We start from the raw sequence: 15,623 nt of genomic DNA, 5'->3' as shown, positions 1-15,623 counted from the left end.
TCAATTGTGACATAGCTAGGCTTCAGATCCACACTTGCCTGATTTCAAACAGTTTGATAAAATCAAACTGTTGCCTATGTATTTATATACATAGATAATTGTCCTATGTCAACATAATAATGTGTGTAACCTTTATTGCAGCCTATCATTGATGGAAATGACGTAGGGTAAAATGAGATGTGATTTCATAGGGTTTCTAATGTGAATTACAATTTGATTGCACACCTGCTCAGTTATCTTTCTGTAACCTGAGGGAGAAAAGGCCCCAGCATGTGGGTATTCAGATTGTGAAGGAGTGGCACCTGCTCTTTCCTAAAATTTCAAGCCAATAGGGGCCTTAGAGAGCTAGTCCAGCTCCTGATTTTTTTACATTCAAGTCTCCGAATTGTGGTTTAAATGATAGTCTAGGAAGAACATAATGTTTCTCTGTTGGAGGAGAGATCTGTTGGGGATACATAAAGGAACATGTGAATTTGAAGATGTGAATCCTATTTTTGGAAAACTTAATGCAACACAGTCTTAAGGTTGAGGGTAATGACTAGTGCTGCTGGGGCTGAGTGCCAGTGACTGCTGATTTCTCCTAAATAGTTACTAGAAAATACATCTAGACTAAGGTTTGTAACTAAATTTAGGGTCTATATTTTCTGATTTTCCTCAAGATAGGTATATGACTCCAGTGAATTGAATTGAGTTGTAGAAATTAGATTTTGACTTCTTCTCTGGTTATTATTGCTCTTTCTACTTCCTTGTGTGTTCTAGAGAAATCTTTTTTGTGGCAGGAGCCTTATCTGTTTTTTCAGTCGCAGGATCCTCAGTGCCTGGAAGTAATGATGGGAGCTCAGTAAACATATTGGGATAAACAAGTAAGTGGTAAATGTCAAACTTGATTTAAAGAAATCTTTACCAAGAATATGAATTTGACAGGAAAATTAGACTCCAAAGAAAATTTTTTAAAGGAAAAGTTAAAATTGTCAAAGAAAAATATAGACTGGAGTGTATCTTGAATAATATTTTCAGTTTTAAAAACCGGTAACAAGATAACATGACTTGTTTTTCAGTTTGTTTTGTGTTTTAGTCTTGCACTTGCTGTCATTATCTAGGCTTTGCAATTTTGTTTGTGGGCCCGTGACTTTGCTTAGTATAATTATTAAGTATACTTTGTATAATTTTGTATAGCATTTGCCTGTTAGCACAGAATTTTATACCTAGAATGTAAAAAATTAGCATGCAAATTTTTTCCTTTTCTGTATACTTTTTAGTGTTTTTAATCGATATTTAGTTGCTACATTGAGAAAAGCTGATATATGAATTTAATTAAGATAAAAAAATGTTGTTAAACTATCTAGTACATATATTCTTTTTAGGGATCAAACAACACTTCTGTTTTGTGGATTCTAAATGTTACAGTTCCTGAATTAATAAACCAGACACATGAATCTGTAGCATTTTTGTTTTTTGATGTGGTTTTGAAGAGGAAACGGGCTAACATTAAACTGAATAGTTTGGACATAAGTAATAAAAATCTGCCTTTGATTTGGTTATTGAAGGTTAATGCACTAAATGTACTATTTCATCATTATCACTGAGCAAGTCAGTGAGTCTCAGTAATGGAAAATTGGGAGAATGTGGGGTTATTTGTCAAATTCATCTTTGATGCACATTGTAGTTCTATGCTGAAACTATATTTATTAAGCAGAGGAAATTAATCTATAAATGTTGCCAAAACTTGGCCCTCGTACCCCACTTACTGAATTGAGACTCAAGAACAGAGTTTTGGAAGAAGCAGCAGAGACAGCTTTATTTCTTTGCCAGGCAAAGGAGGTCACAGTGGGCTAATGCTTCTAAGACTATCAGGCTACTGGGGAAAGAAGACAGGGGGTTTTACAGTAAAAGTCCGAGAGTTCAAGGGGCAGACCTAGTTTCCATAGAGAGATCATATACAAGGTAAAGAATTGTTGCAAAGTTGTTCTTGTTTTCGTAGATGCAGTGGTCCCCTTCCCTCTGCTGGGTGTGAAGTCTACCTCCAGCTTTGGGATTCTCTTAATATTCTTGTACCTGGAACAAAGGATGCCTAGGAAGGGGCTCCATGGAAGAGAGTTCTAGTGAAAAACTTGTGCAGTTTAAAGTCAGGCTGATAAATGCTTTTAGACTTTTAGGCAGGCTGAGGCTTGGGACCTCCTGCTACAGGCTGAAGCCTGCAGCTTGAACAACAGGATACAAGGAAATCGCAAAGAGTCAAGAGCAGGGCACTGACCATGATCCCTGCACATAGCATCATGAGGTATTTGGGTGGACCACCCAAGCCTCCCTCCTCTCCAGCCCAACCTTGGTCAGCAAGAGCATGAGAAAAACCCTTTAAACCATTATGCAGTTAAGCAGTTATGAGCACCATTACAGATATCAGATGGTCACCAATGATGACAATATGGTCCTGCTCAGTTACATAAAACTTGATGAATAACCAATGCATAAATTAAAATTCTCACCTTTAATCTATTATTTAAATATTTCAATGAAACATTTATAGTCTATGTGTATTTTGTGGGAATTTGGATAGCAACATGACTGAGTAAAAGTGTCAACTTTCTGCTAAGACTGTAATTTTCTTAATGGTCAAGATTGAGTCACTTTCATATCTCCCATTCCTGGCACAAAGTCTGACACGTTAAAAAAGTAAAAAACAAAAACCTCAATATGCATTAGTCAGATAAGTGAATAAATATCTTCAACCATTATAAAAGCATCAAGATTTCCCATCAATATATTATAATGAGTAATTCAATGATCAAATTACATATCTCTTTACTGTACATAAAGTTCTGTGAAAGGCACTTTAATGAAATGGAAATGACATAAAAAGGGCTCTGCTTTTAAGGAACTTACCCAATTATAAAGGAAATATACAGGGACAATTTAAATTCCAATTCCGTAAATGCTGTGGGAGCAGAAGGAGGGGAAGGCTTGAGTAAAGGGATATTTTGGAAAAAAGGAAAAGTATGTGCGAAGGCACAGGAATGTGGGAAACATACCAATTCCAGAGCAGCAAGTAATCAAGATAGCTAGACCTAGGGTTTGTGCACAAGGTTGGTTTGAGTAGAGGGGTACAAGAGTCACACAGCTGCATTCAGCTACCGTCTTTCTACCAAAGCACGAAGCATCATAATACAACAGAACTCCTAAAAGTCTCTTTATTGATAGAGCTTTTGGATCTAGACCCATTTTTCCATATCATATTACAACGAGGTTAATACTACAAGCTTTTGATGCTCCCAACTTCCAATGTTGTTTATCATTCTCCTATTTTATATTTTGCTTCATAACTTGAGATTCTATGCATCCTGTCTTCTTTCACCAACACTGCAGTGGGTGACACTCCTGCTGTTGGTACTAACTGTTGGACCTCATCAGAGGTAAAATTGGTTAAAAAAAATGAGGCTCAGATCACAAGGGACCTGTCTTCCGTGTGTTAAATTTTGAGGGTCTGGTGGGAAAGAAGTTGCATTAGCAATAAATTCCAGCTATTTCCTTGTTATGATACATCATAAGATGACATAGATTTTGGGGAGAGCATCATGGTTCTGGATTGAATTCTTACTTTGTAGGCTCAGAAATTATGTTTGTCAACACATCAAGAATTGACCAGTTTCTTAGAGGTGAATTCATGTTAACTGACCTCACAGGAAGTGATGTATAAAACAGAGTTCCAATGTATTGTCACATAACATTTTTTTTTTTTACTGTGGTAGGTATTTATTGAAAGAAAAATCTGCCTATAAGTGGACCCATGCAATTCAAACCCATGGTGTTCAAGAGTCAATTGTAATTGATAAACAAGTATCATTATTTCGGCTTAGTGAGAGGAAGGCATTTGGTGTTGTGTGGGTTGCAGAGTGAACTCGTTTTGTTCTCACTCCGTTACAGTCCCAGAGTGACCTTGTCTAACACTGAAGTTCATGTTCTGTTATGTTCTCCAACAGCAGAACAAAGCCTAGCTGTTAATGATAGTCCAAGTTGAAGTGGCGTGCGTGTAAGACCTAGTTGTGAGCATCAGACCAGTTTCTGGAATATTAGAGGTTACTTTTCTTCTCTCCTACTGTGGAGTCAGTGGATGGGGCAGATCTATGACTCCAAGCTGCCAAGCTTGCCTAGACCTCAAATGGAATGGCTGGGTCACTGTAAAGAAAACTTTTTTGAAATCTGCTTTACAAAGTCAAACCATCGGATCAAAGCAGAACAAAGCAGCATTTCCTATCTACTAGCGCCACAGTAATGTAAATTGGAAAGCTAGCTAAATCTGACACCTGGAAAGAATTAGGTTTGAGTCCTGGCACTGCTTCTTGATTACTGTGTGACTTGATATATATATGTGTCACATAACATTTAAATAGTAGTGCCATCATGGGCGTGGTATTCTAACTCTATAGGCAAATAAAATTGTATGGAAACGAAATATTAACAGAAGATTTTTACATAAGCAGGGGACCAGGGGAAGAGGAAGATAATTATATAATTGATTGTCAATGGCATCAGCCTAGGATCGCAAGACACCATCAGCATAAAAGGATTATCTGGCCAGCACGGTAAAAATGCAGGTGACATGGAGCCCACGCATCACTTTCCTTACTTGGACTGGCACTGTCTACATCTTTCTTCTCTGACTCTGCCCTACCTGTGAATCCTCTGTTGCCTAGACCCTCCTCTGGGCAGAGCACTCTTCCAGTTAGTGTATTCAGGAGGCAAACAGGTTTTATTTCATGGCCATCTTTGGTTGATTGGAAGTGGCTGACTGAAGCAGTCTTGAGAAAAACTCCCAGACTCAGGCAAGCTAAGTGGACCAGAGTGCCTGGGAGGTTGTGGTTGAAGAATGCTCTGGGCTCCTGAAGAGGGAGAGTGAAGATGAGTTACTGTATTTGCCTCCCTTGCGTGAATAATTCATATTATGCACAGCACCTGAAAAGAGTATAAGCAGAAAAGTAACATCATCAAATTTTCAGGGGAAGGGTCCAGCTCAGTGGCACAGTAAGTGGTTAGCATGCATGACATCCTGGTTTCAATTCCCAGTACCTCCCTTAAAAATATAAATAGATAAACAAACCTAATTACCTCCACTTGCAAAAAAAAAAAAAAAAGAAAAGAAAAGAAAAAAGAAAGAAATTTTAAAAAAAGAATCTAAACAAAAAGATTTTCATTTAAGGAGGGACACAAGATGATCAAATCACCTGCCCAGATTTGTTGCACCCAGTACCACTCTGAGGACAAGCTATTGGACTAGAAGCAGCTGAGGGACAGAGTGGAAACATCTAACTTCAGACCCTAGTTCCCTGTGATTACCTTCACCATGGCTGGTGGCATTGGTTGTCCCAGTGAATACTATTGTATACTATTTTTTCCTGTTTGAATAATAATGAGAAGCATATTAAAAATCTTGGCTTTGTTGGGCAAAACTGAGGAACTTTTTAAATTCGGTCAACACTCCTCAATTATAAAGCGGAACATTCCTACTTAATTCTTAGTAATTGTTTATTGAAAGACAAGTCTATCATATTTTATGGCTGAAATCTACCTACTTGTGCCTTTTAATTTGAACACTACTAGTGTTCAGACCATTCCACTAAGAGCTTTTAATGCTCACTACCTCACTTCCATGTTCACGTCTGAAGATTTATAGTCTGTTTGTTGCTTTATTTCATTAGTAAGTGGAATAAATTTGATAAAAGACTACTTAATTGATGAAGAGGGTCATTTTCATCAGTTTTGCTTTGGTGGGATTAGGCAGCCCTGGACTGCAGATGAGTTGAATGCACACCTCACTAACAGAGTTAAGCTGAGAAACTTTCTTGAGCAGATTTCTTTCCTGGAAATAGGAGACTTTTTAATGACTTGAGTCTCATTTGCCTGTTAAAGATTATTTATAAAATATTATATATGACACATTCTGCTTAAGGATATAATTTATTGTAAGACATGGTTATTTTGCCAAGTAACTACAAGCTAGTAGACTTGGGCCTTTTAAGAACCAGATGCTTTTTATGTGCTAGACATTTTGTGGATGTAATTTTACATCCCTACATCTAATCTTTGAGGGAATATTATTAATATTCACTTTGAAATGTACATTATAAGGAACAGTGATCTAATAATTTGCTCAAGTTTAGACAGCTAAAAGTGATATTTAAATTGGAACCCAGGCCTGATTTAATGACAAAACCTACAGTCATTATAACTTCATAGGAACATATGTGAGGGAGGATAGTTTGCAAAATACAATAATTTGGGTTTTTTCCTTTTTTAATTTCATTAAAAATTTTTATTTTTTTAATTTGAAGCATATTCAGTTACAATGTGTCAATCTCTGGTGTACAACATAATGTCCTAGTCATACATGTACATACATATATTCATTTTCATATTCTTTTTCATTAAAGGTTATCACAAGATATTGAATATAGTTCCTTGTGCTATACAAAAGAAATTTGTTTTTATCTATTTTTATATATAGTAATTAATATTTGCAAATCTCAAACTCCCAAATTTATCTCTTCTCACCCCCTTACCCCTTGGTTACCATAAGATTGTTTACTATGTCTGTGAGTCTGTTTCTGTTTTATAGGTGAGTTCATTAGTGTCTTCTTTTTTTTTTTTTAGATTTCACATATGAGTGATATCCTATGGCATTTTTCTTTCTCTTTCTGGCTTACTTCACTTAGAATGACCATCTCCAGGTCCATCCATGATGCAGCAAATGGCATTATTTTATTCATTTTTATGGCTGAGTAGTATTCCATTGTATAAACATATCACAACTTCTTTATCCAGTCATCTATTGATGGACATTTAGGTTGTTTCCATGTTTTAGCTATTGTATGTAGTGCTGCTATGAACACTGGGGTGCATATATGTTTTCGAATTTGAGTTCCCTCTGGATATATGCCTTGGAGTGGGATTGCTGGATCATATGGTAAGTCTATTTTTAGTTTTTTGAGGAATCTCCATTCTGTTTTCCATCAAAATACAATAATTTGAATTATTTGTGCTGTTGTTCCCAAAGGATTCTGCAGGGCATAAATTGATTACACTATTTACATTCTGTCTCAAAATCTCTTAATCTGAAGATTATGCCACATTCTAACAAATAAAATAAAAAAGCGTGACAATAATACTAATGATATTCTCTGCCATCTTCTTAGTGTTTTGCATTTTAGATTTATGTTGTTTGGCATGCTAATAGAATTATTGGTTTTGGATTGCAAATTGGTTTTTTGTATCCTTTAATTTTTTTATTTTCAATATTCATGCTGATTACTCTCTGTTTTTGAAAAATTGTTACAGTTTTTCCATGGCAATTTATTTTCCTATGTTCCTACCTGTTGTTTAGTTGGCTATTGTTTATTTGGCTACTTCTGGGACTGGGATTAGTGTTTGCTTATCATCATTTCTGCATCATTATTTAAGTCTATATACTGCTAATCAGGGGTGGCAGTATCCTCTGCTTTAATTGACTTCCCCATTACTTAAGCTTGCTATTGAATTTCTATTTTCTTCTACTTTGTATTTAATAAATATTTATCATTTTCTACACGCAAATACCTTTTGGATTGACCAAAGTGGAACTTTTCTTAGCTTAGTAGACATTTATTAGTATACTGGGATATGCATATTAGGAATGTCCTCTGGCCTTAGTTCCATATTGAAAATTGGCAGAAACATCTTCTAGAGTAAATGAATTTATAGGTGACAGTGAAGACTTGTAGCAGCTCTACAGAACTGTAGTTTATAATTCCATTAGCTTTAGTCAGGTTACATTTCTTTATCACAGATATTTTTCTTTATAAGTATTAACTATGCTTTTAAAAAAACAAATGATATTTTTAAATAAATAGGACACTTAACATTAGCTCACTCATTGGCTTTAACATTGGTTGAAATCCAACCTTTCAGGTGAGGAAATAAAACAATTCGTTTATTTTATGAAAGCCAATAAAAATAATTAATGTAACTAATTTTAATATATAGTGAATTATTTTTAATGCACCTAAATCCTAACAATTTGAGATGCATAGAGCTTTTAATATCTTTTTATTTTTCCTAAGACAAATGAAATAGGCGTATTACAAGATAGAATTCCCTTAGCACAAAATAACAAGTAGAAAATTCATAAACCAGCATTTTGTTCATACTTCTGTAATAGGGAATAATCCTTTGTTTGCTTTAATCATACTAAGTGTCTTGCTAATGCTTGCAAATGTAGCTAAGTGCAGCCAAACTAAAGTTGTAGTTAGGAAATGCAAAACTGAACTTTAAATGCACTAAAATGTCTGCCAGTAATGAAAATTGAACATCATAATGAAAAAATTGTTTGTCTAGGTAAGAATAAATATCATTTTAGTTAATGAAGCTGTCAGTATGCCTATAGTTTTTCCTTATGCAGATATTAATATAATTTATTATACTTTAGAGGGGAATAATAAAATTATAGAATTTTATATCTACCGGAAAGGACTCTTACAGATCATTCAGTCCAGTGATCTTACTTTAAGTGCTATGGAAGTGAAGGTTCTCCACCTGACTGGTTAGTGGCAAAGGTAGGTTTCGAACTCACATCTCCCACTTCCAAGCCCAGAACATTGTTCCTCACACAATGCTACCTCTGATTATGGTATACAGTACCCACTAAATCTTTTATATGACCCAAAGTAAATCTGCATTCCTAATATTGAGGAGACTCAGCTCATTTTTCTTTTCACGAATATTTATAAAATACATTCCGTGCAGGTAGCAACTCCTGAGATGGTGTCAGGTATGAGGCTTGATCTTATGACATCTGAATGGGAACTGTCAATATAAATATTCCCCTTCCCACAGCCAAGCACAATGTGTTTCTCTATCAAAAAGCAATTAGCTAAACTCTTCATAGAAACAATGAATAGCTCATGTATGTAAATTTTAAAAATGTACAGTGAAAAAAATTTTTTAATCCAAAAAAAGAAAAGAAAAGCAATTAGCTAAGAAATAATAAATGTCTCTAGAATATCAGACACATGACAGTGGATAGAGAATGTAATGCTAAAGAGACAAGATATATTTTTATGAAGATCTGTGCTTTTAAAATCTGAACAAAATAAAGCAATCTTCAAGGATTTTTGATTACTAAAAATTATATATATTATTTTCAGCTATGAATAACAATTTTAGCATTAAAATCTTAAATTCTCTTGGCTTTTTAGAAGGATTTACCACATTGTTATAAATAACGTGCAGACTGGCAAAGAGAAGCCATTTATTTGCTTAAGTTCCTCATAGATACAGTGTGTGTAGATTTTTATACTGCCACCAAATATGATCTGTTCTGTTCTTATTTAATTAAATTGTCATGTTTACTCTGTAGACTTGCTCTAATTCTGGCTACACCTTATTGCACACACATACTTAAGAATCAAGAATTCTCCTTTCCACCCTCCTTCCCTTTCTACTTAATATTGCTTTAAATGCTAAATATAAAATTGTTAAATTTTACATTTAAAACCCAACCTTAAATCGAAACTTTGGCTTGTATAACTCAGATATATCTCGTTAAGAAACATTCAGAGATTCTTATTTATTTAAATTCATCATGTTATCAGAGTGTTTTTAATGGTGACCAGTTCAAATGAATAATTCTAAGTATTATTTTCTTATGAGAAAATTTTCTGCGTTAGGTTTTCTTTCAATCTTTTTATAGTCGCTATTATATACTCTGATACAGAGTTAAGTAAAGATATTTTGAGAAATATGAAATACCATTTCTCTAGTTTTTATCAGGTTTTTAAGAGTGAATTTAAGTACAGTTCCACGTTTTTGCATCTTCCTCTATTTGTTCCTGTATTTAAGTTTGTTACCACGGCAACTTAGAAAAATTTATTACTTGTTCCTTTCAGAATGTCAAACAGCATGATCTCCTCTGTATGGTGGTTATAACTCACAGCAATTCAGCTCTCATTCATTTGTCCTTGAATACACCTGCCTGGGGACCATCATCTGACAGGCAGCAGAGGGAACAGAACTCTGGTCTGGAAGTCAGAAGACTGGGATTGCTACTTCTAGCCCCCAGTGGTGCTTAATCTTGTGGCCTTGAACACCTAACCAACATCTTCGGGCCTCAGTTTCCTGAGTTGTTAAATGAAGACGTAGGACTGAATGGTTTTTAAGGTCCTTGTAGTTCAATTATTCTTAATTAATGAAATCGTAGGGCTGCTGTAAATGATCTTGGGAGTGCCTCAATATACTAATCTCTAGAACCCTCGATTCCCTTTAAACTGGACAGTTAGAGAGGGAAGGCTGGTTCTTACCTTTGCAATTTTTGAGGAGAGTAAGCAAGTTTTGAGTAGATCTCTATTGGGTTGCACTTGAGTTATCCATCTACTGACCTGCAATTTTCTTGAGTGGTTGGTCTTTCAATCCTCTTTTTCATGGAGTCCGAGAGTTCTAGGTCTGCTCAGTATGCCACATTCAGTTCTGCGACCAGGTTCTTTATTATCCCTGTGAGCCATAAAGTGATAGAATAGTTGACAAAGAATATTCCCCAACTGTGAAATCTTTCTCAACTGACTTAGCCCAGTCAGGATTTATGTTGGCAAACTTTAAACTTTAGTAATGTTCTCAAATACTGCTCTGTGTAAAGTGATACAAAGAAGCTAAAGAGGGCTTGAATTAAGGACATTTGAGTAGGAGCAACTCACTTCTCTGTGTCTCCCCTTTACTACTCACCCAGAACACTTCACCTGATACTTCTGGACACCAAATTTGTGACCTCCTCCCACCCCTCGCCCCAAGCAGGGTGTTCTACAATTTTTTTTAAAGTTTTTTTCTTTTTTCTTTTTTCCCCGGGGAGAGGGTTAATTTGGTTTATTTATTTATTCATTTATTTATATTTATTTACTTTAAACAGAGGTACTGGGAATTGAACCCAGGACCTCACACATGGTAAGCATGCACTATACCACTGAGCTATACCCCCCTACCCCCCAAGTGTCCTACAATTTAACTCAGTTTTGACAATATTTATCTGGAGATAATGTCAGATCCCACACACTAAGGGCTCAAGACTGCCTCCACCCTTCTGATGTCAATGGCAAGCCCAGGTTGTTACTGGTGTTTCTGACCGGCAAACTGTCAGTTGGAGGTTCCCATGACTCCCTCTTCTGCATTCTATTATTTTGCTAGGGGGGCCCATACAACTTGGAAAACAGTTTACTTACTGTTTCCTGGTTTGTTACAAAAGAATATGATAAAGAATACAGATGAACGTCCAGATGGAAGAGATGCATAGGGCAAGATATGTGGGAAGGGGAGATGAGTTTCTACCCTCTCTCCTAGCGTGCTACTCTTTCAGCATCTCCATGTGTTCACCCACCCCGAGGCTCTCCAAACCCCCTACTTCTGGGATTTTTTTGGCAATTTCATCAAGTAGTATGATTCATCATTAACTCCATTTCCAGTCCCTCTCCTTTCCCTGGAGAATGGGGAATGAGGCTGAAAATAACAAGTTTCTAATCAAGGCTTTATCTTTCTGGTGACCAGCCCCCATCCAGGATCCCACTAAGAATCACCTCATTAGAACAAAAGGCACTGAGATCACACAGGAAACTCCAGCTCTATGTCAGGAACCGGGCTCAAAGATCAAATATTGAAACAGAAGATACTCCTAGTACTCTTATTATTTACATGAGTTTTAGGAGCTCTGTGCCAGGAACCAGTTGCAGAAACAGATATATATATATATATATATTTTCCTATTATCTCACAACACTAAAGTGCACATTGAATAATGTAGTTTTGCTTAGGGTTAGTTGAGATAGTTGCAAAGATGACTCAGCCTGTGTCACAGAGTCAGAAATGGGGTGGGTCACTTATTTTGCGCAAAGATTCCACAAAGAATTTACTTAGAATATCAAAAAGAAGATCTTGACGTTTGATGCTGACTCAATACACTAATCAATTCAGACAGTTCAATATCAATGTTGCATTTTAATCAGGTATAGCCAAACCCTGGAAAAAAAGCTATAATTAAAAATAACTATATTCATTGTCACTGACACCAACCTAGCAAAACTCAAAATGTGGTAACAAAGGGAACAGAGTGGTTTTTTTTTTTTGGATATATGTATTTTTATTGAAATCAGTTTACAATGTTGTGTCAGTTTCTGGTGTACAGCATAATGCTTCAGACTTACATGAACATACATATATTCGTTTTCATATTCTTTTTCACCATAGGTTACTACAAGATATTGAATATAGTTCCCTGTGCTATACAGTATGAACTTGCTGTTTATCTACTTTATGTATATTATTTAGTATCTGCAAATCTCAAACTCGCAATTTATCCCTTCCCACCCCCTTCCCCTCCTGGTAACTGGAAGTTTGTTTTCTATGTCTGTGAGGGAAACAGAGTTCTTATTTTGGGCTGTCTCCTCTTTTTCTAGTATAAGTTGTTTTTAACATTCCTTTAAAAAAGGAAAAAACAGTCTCATGTAATGCTACAATTATTTTTCTAACTACAAAGAAAATAATATCTTAAATGTATTATTAGAAAGACGTAGATTTAAATGTCACAAGCTATGTACTTCCAAAATGGAGGTGCAGTTTCATTTATCAGTTTAAGCTAGTGGACATGTTATTCTGTTTTTAACAGTTTCATATTTTGGCATTTAATAGCAGTAGATTCAAAGCCATCTAACTTAACACGTAGCACTAAACTACACATCAGTGAAATTTTATTTATTTATATTCCAACACTTTAAATAATTGCTGTAGAAGATAGCAAAGAGTTTTTTTTAAATGTCTTTAATATTGTTGCTTCTTTGCCTTTCCAAATAAAATGCTAAAACAATTGCTCTAGTTGGAAATGTGTGTTGTGGGTCCTTAAACCACTAACTAAAATGTTAAACTCTGTAGTATGAAATTACTTTTGGAATGAGGCTGATTATTAAGCAGATTGTTGATATATATATATATATATATATAATATATATAAATTTTTTTGACTGAACAGATCTTGCCTCAGGTTTATTTGTACAAACAGCACAGGTAGACATGAGCCCCATGCAGGCAGCAGCCCAGGGGTCACACTAGTCCTTCTATCCTCACATCAGTAGATGAAAGCCTCTACTCTGGAGACTTTGTAGGGGCCTGGGTGCCATTGGGAGCCTGAGCTGGAGCCAGAGCCAGAGCCGGAACTGCAGCTGAAGCTGTGGCCTTGGTCTGAGTCTTGTCCTTGGCCTTTGGCCAACAAAGCCTGAGACCCTTGGTGATGCGGGCAGGAGCACGTTCCCCGAGCTTGGAGTGAGCACTGTAGGCAAGTCGACTGAGCCTGAGGCTGCTGCCCTCTGAGATCTTGGGCTTGACCTCCTTGGGCTTTAAGAGAGCCCTGACAGCCTCAGCATGTGCACTCGTGGCCTTGGCGTTGTTGGCCTGCATCTTCTTCAGGCCCTTCTTGTACTTCTTGGCAAAGCACATGTTCCTCAGAAACTTGGGGTCCACCCCCTTACGAGATTCGTATAGTTGTGATCAGGGTTTTTTTGATGCTGTTTCTGTGCCATTTTCAGGACTGGTTGTGTGTGGTGTGATTCTTCTACATGGCCATGTCTGCACTGGAGCCGGGAGATCCTGAATCGCCTGGGACCGGAAGAGAAAGAGTGTTGCTATATTGTTTTAAATGAGCATTGGGCCAATAAAACCCAACAATACCAAGCTCAAGTAACACATGAAGTTGGGGGAAAATAACAGGAACAAGATATTTTTGAGAAGAAAACAAGACCATCTTTTGCAAATATGAATTAGATATTAAGTAAAAAAAAAAAGTTCATGACTGCTCTAAAATTAGAATGTTTATTTTAAACACTCCAAAGGGCCAAGTGCTGTAATTTGAACAAAATAGAACCAAAATATTAATATTAAGTAATCTCTTGAGTGCAACTGTAAAAAAAAAGAATTGGTCACTTTTGTTATGTTGTTAAGATATTTTAGATATTGGAATAGAGAGGGATGAAGAATTTGGAAAGGAATATAATGAAACGCCCAAATTCTTGGAATTTGGTTCAAACCAAAAGGAAATGATCTCTGAAATTCAGGACGGATTTAAAAATAATGATTCTTCCAGTTGTGAAACACTTTAGTCACACCTCTCTTTTAGCGACACCAAAGATAATTCAATAAATCCTGGTGTGAAAAACAAAAGCATGGTAAGTTAAAATGATTTTTCATATTTAATTATTTATTTAAAAAAAACCTTTTTCCCATTTTATTGAGAAATAAATACATCACTGTGTAAATTTAAGTCATACAGTATAATGGTTTGATTTACACATATTGTGAAATGATTACCACAATAGGTTCAACTAAAATCCAAATTCTCATATAGATATAATAAAAGGAAAATAAAGAAGAAAAAAGGAATAAAATTCTCCTTGTATGATAAGAGCTCTTATAATTCGCTTTTTCAGTAATTTTCCTATATGACATTCAGCAGTATTAGCTATAGTCATCATGTTGTATATTATATCCCTAGTACTTGTTTATTTTGTAACTGGAAGTTTGTATCTTTTGACCACCTTCCTCCAATTCCTCCTCCTCACACCCTCCACGTCCGGTATCCAGAAATCTAATCTCTTTTTCTATGTGTTTTTTTTTAATAATTCCACGTATGAAAGAGATCATACAGTATTTGACTTTCTCAGTCAATTTATTTCACTTAGCATAGTGCCTTCAAGGTCCATCTGTCTTGTCACAAATCCTCATTTTTTATGGTTGAATAATATTTCATTGTATATATTTATACCGCAACTGCTTTATTCATTCATCCATTGATGGACACTGAGGTTGTTTCCATGTCTTGGCTATTGTAAGTAATGCTGCAGTGAACAAAAGTGTGCAGATACCTTTTAGAGTTAGTGTTTTTGTTTCCTTTGGTTATATTCACGGAAGTGGGGCAGAAGTGGGATTGCAGAATCATAGATAGTTCTATTTTTAATTTGTGGAGTATCCTCCTTTCTGTTTTCCATAGTGGCTGCATCAATTTACATTCCCACCAACAATGTACAACCATTCCCTTTTCTCTGCATCCACACCAGCATTTGTTGTCTCTTATCTTTTTGATGATAACCATTCTAACAGGCATGAAGTAATATCTCATTATGCTTTTAATTTGTCTAAAAATCATTTTGAAATTAGAAGTATATACTGACATTTTAAAACTAAGGGCTTTTTAGATTTCTTGAAACATCTCCAGAATATTCAAGTGGTTTGTCCATGGGTAACACTTCATCTTAGACAGCTAGTGCATAATATGAATATTATTTGGTGAGAAAACAGCTTTTTAAAAGCTGATTTACAATTATTATAATGACTCCAAATGGAAAATTATCTAAGTATTTAATAATAAGGAAATTGTTAAATAAATTATGGTTTATCCATGAAATGGAATATTTTGTAGCCATTCTAAAAGTAGTTTTTAAAAGAAATTTTAATGATGTGAAAAATACTATTTATTAATTTAAAAATTCAGGGTGAAAAAATGCATGCAGTATGCTCTCAAGTATATTACCCATATGCATAGAAACATACAAAAGAAATACATATATGTCAAT

At 35.5% G+C, this 15,623-nt stretch overlaps 1 protein-coding gene, 1 long non-coding RNA gene, 1 other non-coding gene and 1 pseudogene across 5 annotated transcripts in view; 1 reads left to right on the top strand and 3 right to left on the bottom strand.

Annotated features, from left to right (window-relative positions):
• The window catches only part of ANK2 (ankyrin 2), a 521,075-nt gene that overhangs the window by 86,045 nt on the left and 419,407 nt on the right, over positions 1-15,623 (top strand). The gene's annotated exons all lie outside the window — the stretch shown is intronic.
• LOC140700107 (uncharacterized) lies at positions 3,795-11,080 on the bottom strand. The gene is made up of 3 exons (XR_012078328.1): positions 11,014-11,080; positions 10,404-10,515; positions 3,795-4,950 (listed from the first exon to the last, which is right to left on the bottom strand). It is a non-coding gene; the product is annotated as an uncharacterized lncRNA (long non-coding RNA).
• Positions 10,922-10,993, bottom strand: TRNAG-ACC (transfer RNA glycine (anticodon ACC)). The gene has a single exon. It is a non-coding gene; the product is annotated as a tRNA-Gly (tRNA).
• LOC102532950 (large ribosomal subunit protein eL29 pseudogene) lies at positions 13,144-13,621 on the bottom strand (annotated as a pseudogene).

This window comes from Vicugna pacos, chromosome 2 (assembly GCF_048564905.1).
Source record: "Vicugna pacos chromosome 2, VicPac4, whole genome shotgun sequence".
Classification (NCBI taxonomy): Eukaryota; Metazoa; Chordata; class Mammalia; order Artiodactyla; family Camelidae; genus Vicugna; species Vicugna pacos.
This window is presented reverse-complemented; position numbering and strand designations above follow the sequence as displayed.